Source organism: Pseudophryne corroboree, chromosome 2 (assembly GCF_028390025.1).
Source record: "Pseudophryne corroboree isolate aPseCor3 chromosome 2, aPseCor3.hap2, whole genome shotgun sequence".
Classification (NCBI taxonomy): domain Eukaryota; kingdom Metazoa; phylum Chordata; class Amphibia; order Anura; family Myobatrachidae; genus Pseudophryne; species Pseudophryne corroboree.
In genome coordinates this window covers 1,023,442,963-1,023,460,037 of record NC_086445.1, presented here as the reverse complement: position 1 = coordinate 1,023,460,037, position 17,075 = coordinate 1,023,442,963, and the positions used below count along the sequence as shown (strand labels likewise).

The following is a 17,075-nucleotide window of genomic DNA, read 5'->3' as shown; positions in this document are numbered from 1 at the left end:
AATAAACACTTTTATCTGTTGTGGCGCAGTTGCTGGCTGCCATTTCCCCTTCGTTATGTAGTTTCGGTAAAAATCAACTATTGTACACTTTTTAAAAGGATCCGACACTTCACCGACCACTAAAAGCCTCCTACACTGTCCAGACCAGAAACTGGACTGGGACCACAATCACTATTTATAAAACCACAACCTGTACAGAAAATAAATGTCTGTTTATGGATTATAGCCCGCCTTCCTCCCCAATCCTCCACCAGCTCTGGACAGCCTGCCTTGGTTTTCATTCGGACAAAGAGTCCACAGCCTGAGGCTGGTCCGTAAAAGCATTGAAGAAGACTGTAACACATATTATAGCATCTCTTCCACAGTATATTGGACAGGGGGGGCAGGGCTTAAAGTGGTCCCGGAGAGGTGATGAAACTCACACTGCCACCTACCACCCCCCACCCCCCTCACATTAAGCGGAGCCAGGGCCAGTGCTGGTGTTTTCGGCACCCTCCTGCAAAGTATAAATTAGTGCCCTACTTTCCATACTTTATAAAGGGACATTGATCTCACAAGCATCATGGTCACACAATATTATCCCCAATTCAAATTACACCACACAGTAGCACAATCTTATTCACATTACACTGCCCCTGATTTAGGTTACGTCACATTGCACTGAACACTGGTACTCTTTATACACATTATGCCACACAGCAGTGCCCCTTAAATACAATGCCCATAGTAGTGCCCATTCTACACAATTCCCACAGTATGAGTACCCCTTACACATAATGCCCACAGTTGTAGTGCACTTTACATGTAATGACCACAGTAGTGCCGCTTACACATAGTGCCCACGGAAGTGCTGCTTATACACAAAATGCCCTCAGTTGTAGTGCCACTTATATACAGAAGGCCAACAGCAGTAGTGCGCCTTCCACATAATGACCACAGTAGTGCCGCTTATACACATAATGCCCACAGTAGTGCCCCTTATGCACATCTTTGCCTCTATCACTGCAGCAGCTCACTGCCTGTGTTCCTCCAACAGTTCATGCCCTGTATTCCTCCAGCAGCTTACCCACCTCTCTTGTCCCTCCAGTCCCCTCTCATCTTGTCTTCAAGATGCACAGAGCCTGCTCCTCTTCATGGCTCTTCTTCATTTCAGCAGCGGTGACAGCATGACTGTAGCGCCGTCTGCATCATCTATTGACGTAGGTAATGGGGGGTGGGCATTTCTGTTGGATTTAATGTGCAGGGCAACGGAGGAGGTGGAACTAGTTCCCTCTACCATTACAGGTAGTGGAACTCAGTTCTGCCTCGTTCCCCCCCAACCACCACCACTTAACCCCTGCACTGATAGCTCTTAGGCCGGCTTATTACTATGGCTTTTGGTCCCTATGTTATTTATTTTCATTTAACTCCTCCATTTTATTTACGTTAAACATGTGACAAGTGGTGAGGGATGTAATGTTGCCTTTTCATTCGCGTATTGCTGATTTACTGCGATTTCTTTTTGCACCCGCCACGGTTGGGATGCTGCAGTGCGTCACTAGTGTTGGGTCGTGGTGCGTCATTCATACCTATGGCGTCTGCATGCAGTTGTGATAAATCACCTTCACTTCTTTATAAATGTGTTTGTTTCGTTGCCGTTCCAGTCGTAGAAGAATTCTCGCGCAGTAATTATTCCTCGCCTTGTAATTTCCAGCGCTGAAAGGTATAATTATTTATTTCTTCCTGCCTGCTGATGACTGTCTGCCCTTCACAGGATGAGAGAGCATTTGTTGTGCTCTGAATGCGGAAATGCCACCTTCCTACACAGAGATAAGGGGCAGAGGACAACTTGCCACAGAAGGTGGCGAACCTTCGGAGCTCTTGAGAGGTTAATGCGCCAGACGCAGCTGCCCGGCTGTGTCACTCTCGCTGTGCAACAACTTTGTTGAAATCCGCACCATAGAAACTGGGCTGCCTGCCATGCACCTGAAACTCATTCAGCTAATTAGGTTAAACAGGCTTCATTTGCATAGTACGCTGGAGCAGGACAGCTGAGCAGAATGGGGGTACAGAGGGGGGGGGGATCAACAGGACGTAGCAGTCATCATCTGGAATAGACTTCCTAGGTCATCGGTTCTAGGCGGTTCTATGCATTCTGCAAACAAATCCATACAAATATTATTTTATTTTCGTCGCTGCTAGATCAGTATTTTCCTCGCATTTATGAAAACTAAAGGTTGCTGTACAGTTGGCTGGCAATTATTATGTTTTCTGCAAAAGACGGCTTTGCGTTGGCTAATTGCGTCCGTCATTGTAATTACTGATGTGAAAGTTGCTGTAGATTGGAGAATATCCTCCTCCGTGGCCAGAGCTCTATCTCGGATATCTTCAGTTTTGACGAACTACTAGAATGTCTACATATTGTAGATATACATCTAATATCAGAATTATCTCTATTTTATTATCCAGTTTGTACTGTAAGTTCAGTGGTTCTGTACATGAAAGGATAATATTACACTGAATAGCTGTCATTCTCTTCTACTTACAACACTGCCCAATCATCGCTCTCATCACATACGGAGCCCCGATATGTAGGAAGTGCTACATTAAGCTGTTTAAGTGATGCCAAGGGCACATGACTGAACAGAAGGTATCCCAGACCTCGGCCCCTAAGTGTTCTGATATTTGGGAGATGTGGGTTTTAAAATAAAAATTTTGATAACATGTTCCCGTCCACATCCTCTAACATGATCCCTTCCACACCCTCTAACATGATCAATACCACACCCTGCAACATGATCCCTTCCACATCCTCTAACATGATCCCTTCCACACCCTCTAACATGATCCCTTCCACACCCTCTAACATGATTCATTCCGCACCCTGTAACATGATCCCTTCCACGCTCTTTAACATGATCCCTTCCACACCCTCTAACATGATCTCTAACACACTCTACAACATAATCCCTTACACTCCCTCCAGCATGAGCCCTACCACACCCTCCAACATGATCCCTTCTATACAAACCAACATGATTTCTTCCACATGATCGATTCAGCACCCTCCAACATGATCCCTTCTATACCAACCAACATTATTTCTTCCACATGATCGATTCAGCACCCTCCAACATGATCCCTTGTATGTACACTCTCCAACGTGATCCCTTCTACACCCTCCAGTATGATCCCTTCCACACCCTCTAACATGATCCCTACCACACACTCCAACATGATCCCTTTCAGACCCTCTAACATCCCTTCCACACCCTCTAACATGATCCCTAACATCTCTAACATGATCCCTTCCACTTCCTCCAGCATGATCCCTACCACACCCTCCAACATGATCCCTTTTATACCCACCAACATGATTTTTTCCACATTCTCCAACATGATCGATTCAGCACTCTCCAACATGATCCCTTCCACATCCTTCAACATGATCCTTTCTACCCTCCAACTTGACCCTTTCCACACCTTCTAATATGATCACTTCCACACCCTTCAACATGATCGCTACTACCCCCTTCTACATGATCCCTTCTAGACCCTTTAACATGATCCCTACCACACGCTCCAATATAATCCCTTCTATACCTTCAAACATGACCTTTTCAACATTGTGCAGCATGATTCCTTCTGCACCCTCTTACATGATCCCTTGTACACCCTCTAACATGATCCTTTCTACATCCATCAATATGATTGCCTCCACACCCTCCAACATGATTTCTTCCACACCCTTCAACATGATCCCTTCTACACCCTCCAACTTGATCCTCTCTACCCTTCAACAAGACCCCTTCCACGCCTTCCAATGCAATCCCGTCTGATGATGTCTTCTGTCATCTTCAACATGATCACTTCTACACTCTCCAACATGGTCCATTCTACACCCTCCAACATGATCACTTCTACACCCTCCAACATGATCCCAATCATTCCCTTTAACATGATCCCTTCTTCACCCTCTAACATGATCCCTTCTGCACCCTCCACTATGATTTCTTCAGTGCCCTCCAACATGATTTCTGACACACCCTCAAAACATGATTACTTCTACACCCTCCAACATGATTACTTCTACACCCTCCAACATGATCCCTTCTACACCCTCCAACATGATCCCTTCTACACCCTCCAACATGATCCCTTCTACACCCTACAACATGATCCCTTCTACATCCTCCAACATGATTCCTTCTACACCCTCCAACAGGATCCATTCTACTCCCTCCAGCATGATCCCTACCACACCCTCCAACATGATCCCTTTTATACCCACCAACATGATTTTTTCCACATTGTCCAACATGATCGATTCAGCACTCTCCAACATGATCCCTTCCACATCCTCCAACATGATCCTTTCTACCCTCCAACTTGACCCTTTCCACACCTTCCAATGTGATCACTTCCACACCCTTCAACATGATCGCTACTACACCCTCCTACATGATCCGTTCTAGACCCTTTAACATGATCCCTACCACACACTCCAATATAATCCCTTCTATACCTTTAACCATGACCTTTTCAACATTGTGCAGCATGATCCCTTCTACACCCTCTTACATGATCCTTTCTACATCCATCAATATGATTTCTTCCACACCCTCCAACATGATTTCTTCCACACCCTCCAACATGATCCCTTCTACACCCTCCAACTTGATCCTTTCTACCCTTCAACAAGGCCCCTTCCACGCCTTCCAATGCAATCCCGTCTGATGATGTCTTCTGTCATCTTCAACATGATCACCCCTACACCCTCTAACATGATCCCTTCTATACCCTCCAACATGATCCCAACCATTCCCTCTAGCATGATCCCTTCTTGACCCTCTTACATGGTCCCTTCTACATTCTTCAACATTGCCTCCAAAGAGGTGTTTCAGTATTATATAAAAACAAATGTACAACCCTCCAACATGATCACTTCTACACTCTCCAACATGGTCCATTCTACACCCTCCAACATGATCACTTCTACACCCTCCAACATGATCCCAATCATTCCCTTTAACATGATCCCTTCTTCACCCTCGAACATGATCCCTTCTGCACCCTCCAATTTCTTCCGTGCCCTGTAACAACATGATTTCTGACACACCCTCAAAACATGATTACTTCTACACCCTCCAACATGATCCCTTCTACACCCTCCAACATGATCCCTTCTACACCCTACAACATGATCCATTCTACACCCTCCAACACAACATGGTCCATTCTACACCCTCCAACATGATCCCTTCTACACCCTCCAACATGATCCCTTCTACATCCTCCAACATGATCCCTTCTACATCCTCCAACATGATCCCTTCTACATCCTCCAAAATGATCCCTTCTACACCCTCCAACAGGGTCCATTCTACTCCCTCCAACATGATCCCTTCTACACCCTCCAACATGATCCCTTCTACACCCTCCAACATGATCCCTTCTACACCCTCCAACATGGTCACTTCTACATCCTTCAACATGGTCCATGCTACACCCTCCAACATGATCACTTCTACACCCTCCAAAATGGTCCATTCTACACCCTCCAACATGATCCCTTCCACACCCTGTAACATTACCTCCAATGAGGTGTTTCAATAGTATAGAAAAACAAATGTACAACCCGGCCATTAGTGACATCAGACAACCAGTGGTCTCCAGCTTTTGTGGAGATGTTATTATGCCTGGAATCTGTCAGGGCATCCTGGGATTTGCAGTTCTTGTTGGAGAGCTTCATGTAGGTGTTTTGTGTGTATCTCTGCTGTTACCTATATGAAGATCATATATATCTATGTGAAGATAAATCTGCTCCCACAGCACCCTGCTTCATTACCGTGATTATCTGTCACCTGTTATATGATAGACGTTTATAGCAATATATTGAATAAAGTTTAATTTCTGAAGATCCCCTCTCAGGAGCATCACCGCGCCCGTGAGCACCGCTATTAGCTCCGTCCATTGTTCCCGCTGATGATTGCAGCACTGAAGAGGCTGATTGTACAGAACATTTTATTTGTAGTCGTTTTAAAACCATAAATAGCTTCTTGAGAGCTCAAGGACTCCGCTGCATGAAAAGATCACATATTGCTGCTGACGTTTACCACTGACTCTGTTGCTATCGTTTCTGATGCAGTTTCTGAGGTGATCTGGAGAAAATGTACCGTTATATATATCTATATCTATATCTATTTATTAACATTTATTGATGTGGCAGCATGTTCCGTAGCGCTTGGCAATTGGGAACCAACGCAGTAATAAAACGAGACAGGGCTCTGCTCGCAAGCTTAAAATCAGTGGCATTTGATACATGCGACATACTTGCTGACTTCATAGACCTCTCATCTTAAAAGTTAGGCGTGGTATTTGTTGAAATCATTATGGCACCATCTGCCTGCTATTTACTGACACAGGGGGCAGGACCATGATATTGCCACACCCTCTGCTTCATCTAAAGAGGTATTTACAATGGTGCGTGGACATGGCCCCACGTATGCGGCCACGCCCCCCAGCACCAGGCCCTGTCAAAACCCATGACAGCACTGAAAACCAATAATATAGGCCCAGATTTATCAAGCCCTGGAAAATGATAAATAGCACAGTGATGAATTACCAACCAATCAGCTTCTAACTGTCATTTTTCAAACTCAGCCTGTGACATGTCAGTTAGGATCTGATTGGCTGGTACTTTACCACTGTGCTAATTATCACTCTCCAAGGCTTGATAAATGGGGGCCATAGTTTGGAAGTGACCCTTTCCTTGGGTTGGGTATGAAATCCCAGCAGTGGGGATCCTGACAGCCTTAAGACCCAACAGCGGAAAGTGACAACCAGATTACCGATGGATCCCAGTAAGTATTTTCACCCTAACTCTAATCATAACTCATCCCTCCCGCAGCCTAACCCTAACCATCTCTTCTTGCAGCCTAACCCTAACCATCTTTCTGCAGCTTAACCCTAACCATCTTTTCTTGCAGCCTATCCCTAACCATCTCTTCCTGCAGGCTAACCATCCCCCCACAGCCCAACCCTAACCCTCCCCTTACTGCATAACTCCTACCTCCACAGCCTGACCCTAACCCTCCCCTTCCCGCAGTCTAACCATCCCCTTCCCGCAGCCTAACCATCTCTTCCTGCAGCTTAACCCTAACCATCTCTTCCTGCAGCCTAACCCTAAACATCTCTTCCTGCAGGCTAACCATCCCCCCACAGCCCAACCCTAACTCTCCCCTTACTGCATAACCCCTACCTCCACAGCCTGACCCTAACCCTCCCCTTCCCACAGTCTAACCATCCCCTTCCCGCAGCCTAACCATCTCTTCCTGCAGCTTAACCCTAACCATCTCTTCCTGCAGCCTAACCCTAACCATCTCTTCCTGCAGGCTAACCATCCCCCCACAGCCCAACCCTAACCCTCCCCTTACTGTATAACCCAGTGGTTTCCAAACCTTTTTGAATTCACGGCTCCCTAGAATATCAGAATTTTTGTCACGGCACCTCTAGGCCAAAAATTTCTTATTGAGAAATCTAGAAAGAAATATTACATTAAGTAGATCGCGTTTATGTGTCATCCTTAGGGTCAGTTGTGTGGTGAGGGACAAGATTTGCTTCTGTTTGGCCACATATTTTATGACTGGCAGCCACCAGCACTGGTTTTGCCTATTATATTGACCATGAATAATTTGAATTGGTCCTGGACCACCAACCCAGGGCACCCCTGCAAGTGTCCCGAGGCACCCCAGGGAGCCACGGCACACAGTTTGGGAACCTCTGGTATAACACCTACATCCACAGCCTGACCCTAACCCTCCCCTTCCCGCAGTCTAACCCTCCCCTTCCCGCAGCCTAACCATCTCTTCCTGCAGCCTAACCCTAACCATCTCTTCCTGCAGCTTAACCATCCTCCCCACAGCCCAACCCTAACACTCCCCTTACTGCATAACCCCAACCTCCACAGCCTAACCCTCCCCCTAGTGCCTAACCCCAACACCAGTACTTACCTTCAGGATCCGTCAGGATTCTGACTGTCGGGATCCCGACCGCTGGATTTTGACCGCATCCCCTTTCATTATATTAAAACATAGTAGAAATATATAACTATACTTCCCACTTTATTTTGTACATGTGGTCTAGCATGTTATATGCCATTGTTCGGTCGGCTGCTATTCAACCTTGGCTGTTCTTTTTAATCAAGAGCTATAATTTCTTGTTGTTTTATTTTTGCTTGCTCTGGGCTACCTACCATTCTATTCTTTCTGCCGCATCACTGGGTCTACCACTTCCCGCCACATGTTTCTGCCATGGATTGCTCATTAGTGCGCCCTATGTGGCTGTCTCGCCTGGTACTTGAAGGGCAGGATGAGAGGCCCATGGAATTAGTCAGGCAGGGGGTTTCCTGTTACCTCACTGTTCTTTTTATCCTAGTATGTCCTATCTTCCATGATACCAATTTAGTTCGTTCAACATGGCTGCCTCGCCTGGTAGAATTAAAAAATGCACGGTTCTGATGTACTCACAAGGATCTCGCCGAGTATTATATCTTTCCCACTATGTGTCGTCAGTTCCAGGCATTCGCTATTCTGCCCAGTGATATCCTAAGTGGTGCTCCCAAAATGGCTGCCTCACCGGGACCCTGCATGGGCAGCGTGAATAATCCTGCAACTGATGACCCAAGATGGCTGCGACACACTTTGTAGAATCTTCATACTCTCTGTATTTCATGCAAAGCTAAACCTCTTTATTGTGCTCAATGTTTCTGTACTGTATTCTGTTCATTCTATCGGTTAAGCACTATGCAATCCTATTGGAGAAGGAGCGCAATATAAATAAACTGATTATTATTACTTATAGTGTCTGGTGTCTGCCAGCTCAGTCCTGGTACAGCACTGAATGCCTTTCCCGCTGTGAAAGGGGCTGTGTGTCCCTCCATTCTCAAAAATGTATCCACCCGCTCCCCCACTCTGTTTATTTTATTTCAATAATCTTTCAGCAAAATGAGGTTCTCACATTGGGGGTAATTCAGACCTGATCACAGCAAATTTGTTAGCAGTTGGGCAAAACCATGTGCACTGCAGGGGGGGGGGCAGATGTAACATGTGCAGAGAGTTAGATTTGGGTGTGGTGTGTTCAATCTGCAATCTAATTTGCAGTGTAAAAATAAAGCAGCCAGTATTTACCCTGCACAGAAACAAAATAACCCACCCAAATCTAACTCTTTCTGCACATGTTATATCTGCCTCCCCTGCAGTGCACATGGTTTTGCCCAACTGCTAAAAAAATTCCTGCTGCGATCAACTTGGAATTACCCCCCATGTGCACTGCAGGTGGGGGGCTGATGTAACATGTGCACATGTGCAGAGAGAGTTAGATTTGGGTGGGTTATTTTGTTTTTGTGCAGGGTAAATACTGGCTGCTTTATTTTTACACTGCAGTTTAGATTTCAGTTTGAACACACCCCACCCAAATCTAACTCTCTCTGCACATGTTACATCTGCCCCCCCTGCAGTGCACATGGTTTTGCCCAACTGCTAACAAATTTGCTGCTGCGATCATCTCTGAATTAGGCCCATTGCCCCTCAATAGTATATACCCTCCTTCATCTTCTGTACAGTCCGTCTAATCATTTCCTAATGTGCCCATTTCTTTCTCTGGACATGTTAGACTATTGCACGCCAAAATTAGCCTCTTATTCTAGAGCAGGCGCCAATCCCCAGGCCCAGAAATAAGGGCGCACACCCATTAAGCCAGATGCATTTGGGTAAAGAGGTTTGACACTACGTAACTTCCTAGGTATTAATACGCTGCTGCTGTTTGAAGATTCCTGGGAAGAGCAGATAAAGTTGATGACGGGCGCAGTAACGGAGAGCCATCGATCAGTGTCTCCGTGTTCTGTGCAGACGTATAGCTGGAGGCAGCTTATCCAATCTCCAGTCTGTAAGCGAGGGACCATGACTGAAAACTGTCTGCATTAGTATCTCTCGGAGGACATTTATTCTGCAAGTACACGCAGCCGCTCCAGGAATTAGCAGGGGGCCCACATTTCCAGACATGCAATAATAATCCTGACACGGGCAGGGTCGATTACAGAACAAAATGGGCTAAAAGAGCACTTGAAGCCGTACATTAAAATAAACACGAAACCTGTGAATATATGGGGCTGAATTTCCGCAGTGTGAAGTCTCGGGTAACATCAGTGCGCACTTTACGGGAAATTTTTGTGAAGCGCGTTCCTGATGTATGCTGAGTTCAGTTGCAAACGCCATCGCGCCAGTGTCACTGTTTATTCTGCAGTGTGCAACATATGGGAATTATATGAGAGTGAGGTAAAAAAGATGCCAGAACAGTATAGAAGGCTGTCCGTGCCCGTAAGCAAATTGGAGGCGGCTCTATAGTGTCAGATGGTTGATTTTTGCAATTTTTATGAATGATGGAGAAAGGAGAACCAGCCAATGTATTTCAGAAAATACGTTTCTAGAGTATTTTGGGGTGGTAGCATCTATATTCCCTTCGTGGAGAGGACCTTTCCCATAATGCACTGGGTCAGCATCATCATCTATTTGGAATCGGGTCAGAAGCACGTGAGGGTACAATGCAGTGTACAATAACGAGTCTCTATAGTCAGGGCTGGATTAACCATTAAGCAAAATCAGTACGTACTTAGGGCATCAAAGGACGGGGGCACCACAGACATTTTACGTTGCTGGATTTACCATGGACCGTATGGTGCAAAACTGCAAATGATGAGGCTGAACCAGGTTCCACAGAAAGGACATTGCAATTAGAAAAAGTAGGAGAAAACTTTTCAAATATAAATAGAGTGCAAGTATACAAAAATAGGTGGTACTTTCCATCTTTCTGTAATCTTGCTTTATTTAAAAAAATCAAATTTTATTTTACAGTTTATTATTGTTTAAGTGCTAAGGGCCTCTAAAGGTCTTGGTGCTGGGCCACACATAGCGGACAAGTGGGTCCCGCTGAACGAAAATGGTCCAGTCACTCCTCTGTTGTCCAAACTATTCCTCCAAAACATCCAGTGCTGTATATGCTGAATTTTATTGTGGTGGAGTCATTTTCCGGTTGCTAGTTGCAATACTGGGTCAACTCAGAGGCGCCACTGAGTCTGGTGACAACAGGGGGTACTTCATCTTGGTCTAACATAAAGATGCATGATTGCATCATTCTGGGGTTGTGGCCTGGAGATACTGGACTGTCCCTGGAGACTAGTGCCTGTTTTATCGGCTTCTCTGTGACAGGAGAATGTCACACCGTAGCACCCCGTTCCTGTCACTGCCGAGAAGCCGGCATCCCCCACCCCCAATTGCTGGCATAAGATATACATAATCCTAAAAACTGCATAATACACACACATGCAGACTATTCACAGCACAACAAACTGGGTGACAAGGAGAGGTAGAGGGTGGTGGAGAGGCAGTAGGTGACAGGGAGAGGTCTAGGGTGACAGGGAGAGCAATGGGTGAGAGAAAAGCAGTGGGTGACGGGGACAAGCAGTGGATGACAGTGATAGGTAGAGGGTGAAAGAGGGTCAAAGTAAGAAATAGAGGGTGACTGAGAGGCAGTGGGTGACTTGGGGGGTATTGGATGACGGAGAGGCAGTGGGTGACGGGGAGGCAGTGGGTGACTTGGGGAGGCAGGCATGATGGAGAGGTAGAGGATGACAGGGAAAGCAGTGTTTGACAGGGTGAGGTAGCGGGTGACAGGCAGAGGCAGTGGGTGACAGAAAAGCAGTGGGTGGCAGGAGCAAGCCATGGATGACAGGGATAAGTTGAGGGTGAAAATGAGAGACAGTGGGTGTCTGGGCGAGGCAGGCATGATGGAGAAAGTCGCAGTCCTGTGGGCCGACCCTCTAGATATGCCGATCTGAGAATCGCCACCGTTGACTTTTACTGGTTACCTCAGCATGTGCGGTCAAACATGGTCACTGCAACCATTAGCAGATACTTTTAGGGTCAAAGCCCAGGGTAAGCTTCTGCTCTTACCTGCACTCACTATTATTTATACTTAGAAAATTAGGTAACATGAGCCACTTGAGTCCTTGGGTCAAAAAACACAGAACCAGAACTAGAATTTAAGTATTTAATTCAGGAATTTATTCAAAACTTACAATGCAAAAAATGTACAAGATTATAATAATTTTAAAAGATCACACAGGTTGCGACAATTTCAAGAAAATAAATAAATGGGCAAATACAAAGTTCAGATCACCTGACCAGAGTTGGAACGATGGAGGAAGTGAGGTCTTTTCCTGTTGCTTGGATGCATTATGATCGATAGATCTCCTCACGTCAATGAACAACTTGTATTGAGCGTCTCTCATTCTTATTCAACTGCTAGTTACTCTCAACCCCCACCCTTGGATCTTTTAACCCTTCCAAAGCAACGCTTAAAGGAAGGATGAACCAAATGCTTTTCTTCAAGCAGTTTCTCTTCCCCTACTTCAAAGGAGGTTCGACACCTCTTGTGGACATTATGGGTCATTCCGACTTGATCATAGCTTGCTAAATTTAGCACAGCTACGATCAGGCTCTCAGACATGCGAGGGGATGCCCAGCACAGGGCTAGTTCGCCCCCGCATGTCAGTGCCGCCCCCCCCCCCCCCCCACTCCCGCAGAAATGCGAAAGCATCGCGCAGTGGCGATGCTTATGCATTTCAGGAGTAACCACTTCGCTGCCCGGGTTGCAGCGGCTGCGTGTGACGTCACACAGCCGCCGCCCCCCAACGGTCTGGCCACACTTGTGTTAGCCGGACCGCATCACCTAAACGGCGGCTTAACACCGCCGTCCAGTCCCCTTCCACCCTGCGAACGCCTCTGCCTTCGGCCGTCCAGCATGCGCCGGCGCATGTGCAGAACCAACCCGATCGCTGCGATAAACTGCAGTGAGCGATCGGGTCGGAATGACCCCCATTGTGTCTTCTCTGGTTTGTATGCTTGACCCTCCTGTTGTATCGTAAACACTGCTTTGTCCAAACAAATCCTTTGATCAGTATCTACATGTAGTATAAACCGTATAAGGGCAGAGCTGTTCTATCCACATTACATGCTCCTGGCAGTTATTATATGTTAATCATCATGCAGATCATATTTTAGGTGTGAGTTTGTCCCCACCATCACACCTATCTCCTTTACCAATGACATTTTTCATGTACAATGGGGGTAATTCAGACCTGATCGCTAGGCTGCGTTTTCTCACAGCCTGCGATCAGGTCCGAACTGCGCATGTGTATGCACCGCAATGCACATGAGCGACGTACCGCATCAATGGGGATCAGTGCATAGCGACGGGATGTTGCAAAAAAAGCGATCGCAAGGTGACTGACAGGAAGAGGGTGTCAGGAAGCGGCGTTCAGCGGCATCTCACTTACCAGCTCGCTGGTGTGCAGGCCTCCGGAGGTCACGGCCCCAGTCGCGGCTGCCTGGATGCACCGTCCGCGAGCGCAATGTCCATTGTCGGTGTGTACCCCTGAACCTTATTCATTGTGCCCCCCGCTATGTGCCAGCGTCTTTACAGCATGGGCGCCGCCATGACACCTGGGCTCAGCTGACCTGAACATCCAATCCTGCAATGTGTTTGCACACATGATCCCGGCAACCAATCACTGCGGAGCAAGGGGTATAAATTCAGGTCCGTGGCTCAGTCTCATCGCCTCGGACGAGTCACATTCAGTGAACAAGTTCTCCTGGTTCCTGTGTTCCTGTTTCCAGTGGTTTCATTGCTTCTGTTCCTTTGTGGATCTCCAGTCCTCAGTCTTCCAGCTTGTTACGAACTCCTACCACAGTCAGCCACCATACAACTTGCAGTAAGAGACTTTCTCCAGGTGTTTCTCCACTCATTCAACCTGTGCATTTAATTACCAGCATTCAGCATTGTGCATTTGCATTCAGCACTTAATATACCAACTTGCTGTGTTATGAACTGTCTCCTGCTTGGGCCTTGCTTGGCTTAGTGAACATGTGCTACCATACAGACTGTGTGCTCTTTATTATTGGTTTCTCAACCATCCACCGGAGTTTCGTTTACTGCATATTTGTGTCATCAGTTTCATCTGCTTCTTCTGTTTATCATTACCATTATTATCAACTCTCAAGTTAACCATCATTGTCGTTTGTTATCAGTGACTCTTTAAAACTCATTTCATCGGAATCATTTACTGCCACTCATTCTTGTCATCAACCGCATTTGTTTTTCAATCATATATAATTTCTGCTGTTACCGACTTCCCAGACAATCACCGTTTTGTTTTTCTAATTGATTCTCAACCATCAGTTATCATTGTGTTCCAGTTGCTGAATTTACCCCTGTGTGCTAATAAACATCAGGCGCACATGCGCAGGATTTTTCTTCAGCCTCCTCGCTTCGTCTACCACACCTACACTGACCCACAGACAAAGTTACAGACCTGACAGAGGGCGTTTGTGAGTGGCAACTGACCGTTTTCCGGGTGTGTTTGGAAAAACGCAGGCGTGTCCAAGCATTTGCAGGGCGGGTGTCTGAGGTCAAATCCGGTCCCAGACAGGCTGATGGGATCGCAGCGGCTGAGTAAGTCCTGGGCTGCGCAGAGACTGCACAAAATCAGTTTGTGCAGCTCTCCTGCACATGCGTTCGGACACTTGCACAGCTAAAATACACTCCTCTGGTGGGCGGCGACTATCTGATCGCAGCAGTGCAAAAATCTGTACCCAGCAATCAGATCTAAATTAGGCCCAATATACCTTATAATAATATGCAATTTGACTAATACCATTTTTTTATTATGGCCATTTCGATATGAAATGGACGTTCGCTACAGAGAAGTAGAGGGTGACAGGGAGAGGCAGAGGGTGACAGGGAGAGGCAGAGGGTGACTGAGGAGGCAGTGGGTGACTGAGGAGGCAGTGGGTGACTGAAGAGGTAGTGGGTGACTGAGGAGGTAGTGGATGACTGAGGAGGCAGTCGGTTCAAATGGTCCCTGATACCTGTGTATAAATACACTAATATACATTGTGTATAAAGCTAAGAGACAGCACACCCCTTACACAGCCCTGACACAAGAGAAGTGCTGTTCACTTACATTTTCTTGTAGCTGTCTCTAAAGAATCTACAAACTAGACAGATTTATACTTACTTATATCAGGTATAGTTTATACTGAAATATGTAGTGTGATTTAATAAAAATGAAAAAAAAAAACCTCACCCTGATGGCGATATATACAGGACAGCTTTTGGGTACAATATTTAAAGGGCACATTGTTTTTGTTTTTTGTTTTGTTTTTTTTGTTCCCATCCCCCAGTTCATTATAAAGATGATTTGCAAATTGTTGCTACTACTGGGACAAACATAAGGATATTGGGGGTAATTCCAAGTTGATCGCAGCAGGATTTTTTTTAGCAGTTGGGCAAAACCATGTGCACTGCAGGGGAGGCAGATATAACATGTGCAGATAGAGTTATAGGCCCTACACACTCGGCGATGTGCAGCCGAGCTGCCCGACCGCCGATACGGGCGACCCGGCGGCGGGGGGGCAGTGACGGGGGGAGTGAAGTTTCTTCACTCCCCCCGTCACCCGGCTCCGTAGACTTGCAGGCAAATATGGATGATCTCGTCCATATTGGCCTGCATGCACAGCCGACATAGCACCAGCGATGAACGAGCGGGGGCCGCGCATCGTTCATCGCTGGTGCCTCCACACTGCACGATATAAACGTTATCTCGTTCATTAATGAACGAGATCGTTCATATCGTGCAGTGATATCGGCATGTGTGTAGGGCCCATTAGATTTGTGTGGGTTATTTTATTTCTGTGCAGGGTAAATACTGGCTGCTTTATTTTTACACTGCAATTTAGATTGCAGATTGAACTCACCACTCCCAAATCTCTCTCTCTCTGCACATGTTACATCTGCCCCCCCTGCAGTGCACATGGTTTTGCCCAACTGCTAACAAAAATCCTGCTGCGATCAACTTGGAATTACCCCCATTGTTAGGTCTAAAATGTTATACACACAAAAATAGTGAAAAAAACATCCATATTACAAGTGTAAATAGAGATAAACAAGAAACACATACACAATACCTGTACAGCGGCTAGAGCAGGGGTAGCCAACCCTGGTCCTCGAGAGCTACCAACAGTGCATGTATTCCAGGTCTCCTCACGGAATCACAAGTTAAGTAATGAGCTCCAACTGTGGATCTTTTAAAATGTGACAGTTACAGTAGTAATGACTTCACCTGTGCACCTGCTAGATGAGCTGGAAAATGTGAACTGTTGGTAGCTCTCGAGGTCCAGGGTTGGCTACCACTGGGCTAGAGGGACCTGCAGGTTTTATTTCTGCTGGCAAATACTATTTATCTGTATTTACTTCTTGTTTTTTGGCTGGCTTCCAGAAGGTGCAGATAGTTCTTCCACGTGCACATTCCTGCTAGCTCTGGGATGTAAAGGGCCCCATACACTACAACGATATGCCTGAGGCTGAAGTCGGAGGCGATTTCCCTTGAACTCTCCTGGGAGCTTCCCGGGAATGGTTCCATACGATTTGGTACATTTTGCATGCGATATTTCGTATGCGATCCCAGCCATGCCTGCGGGAACCGACATATCACGAGTGCAGCACTAACGATCTAGGGGAACCGATCTGACCCTCTCGGGAACGAGCATCGGATCGGAAACACATCCAAAAAGCCCGATTTCACCCGATATATCGGCCCGAATGCCCGAAATTGGATGAAATCGGGCATTATCGTTCTAGTGTATGGGGCCCTTAACATTCCGCTCTGGCCTGACTCATTTATTACACCTTAACTTGTACCAAGGCAGATAGCATATTAGGGTTGTGTAGGGTTTAGCGGATTGTGTTTGGGGTTAGCGTTAGGGTGAGGATAGGGTATATGGGTTGTGTAGGGTTTAGTGGATTGGGTTTATAGTTAGGGAATTGGGGTTATGGTTAGGGTGAGGTTTGGGTTAGGGATAGGGTATTAGGGTTGGGTAGGGTTTAGTGGATTGGGTTTGGGGTTATGGTTAGGGTGAGGTTTGGGATAGGGATAGGGTATTAGGGTTGTGTAGGGTTTAGTGGATTGGGTTTGGGGTTAT

General features: G+C 46.4%; 1 protein-coding gene across 7 annotated transcripts in view; it reads left to right on the top strand.

The window, feature by feature from the left end:
• The window catches only part of ILDR2 (immunoglobulin like domain containing receptor 2), a 360,441-nt gene that overhangs the window by 122,706 nt on the left and 220,660 nt on the right, over positions 1–17,075 (top strand). The gene's annotated exons all lie outside the window — the stretch shown is intronic.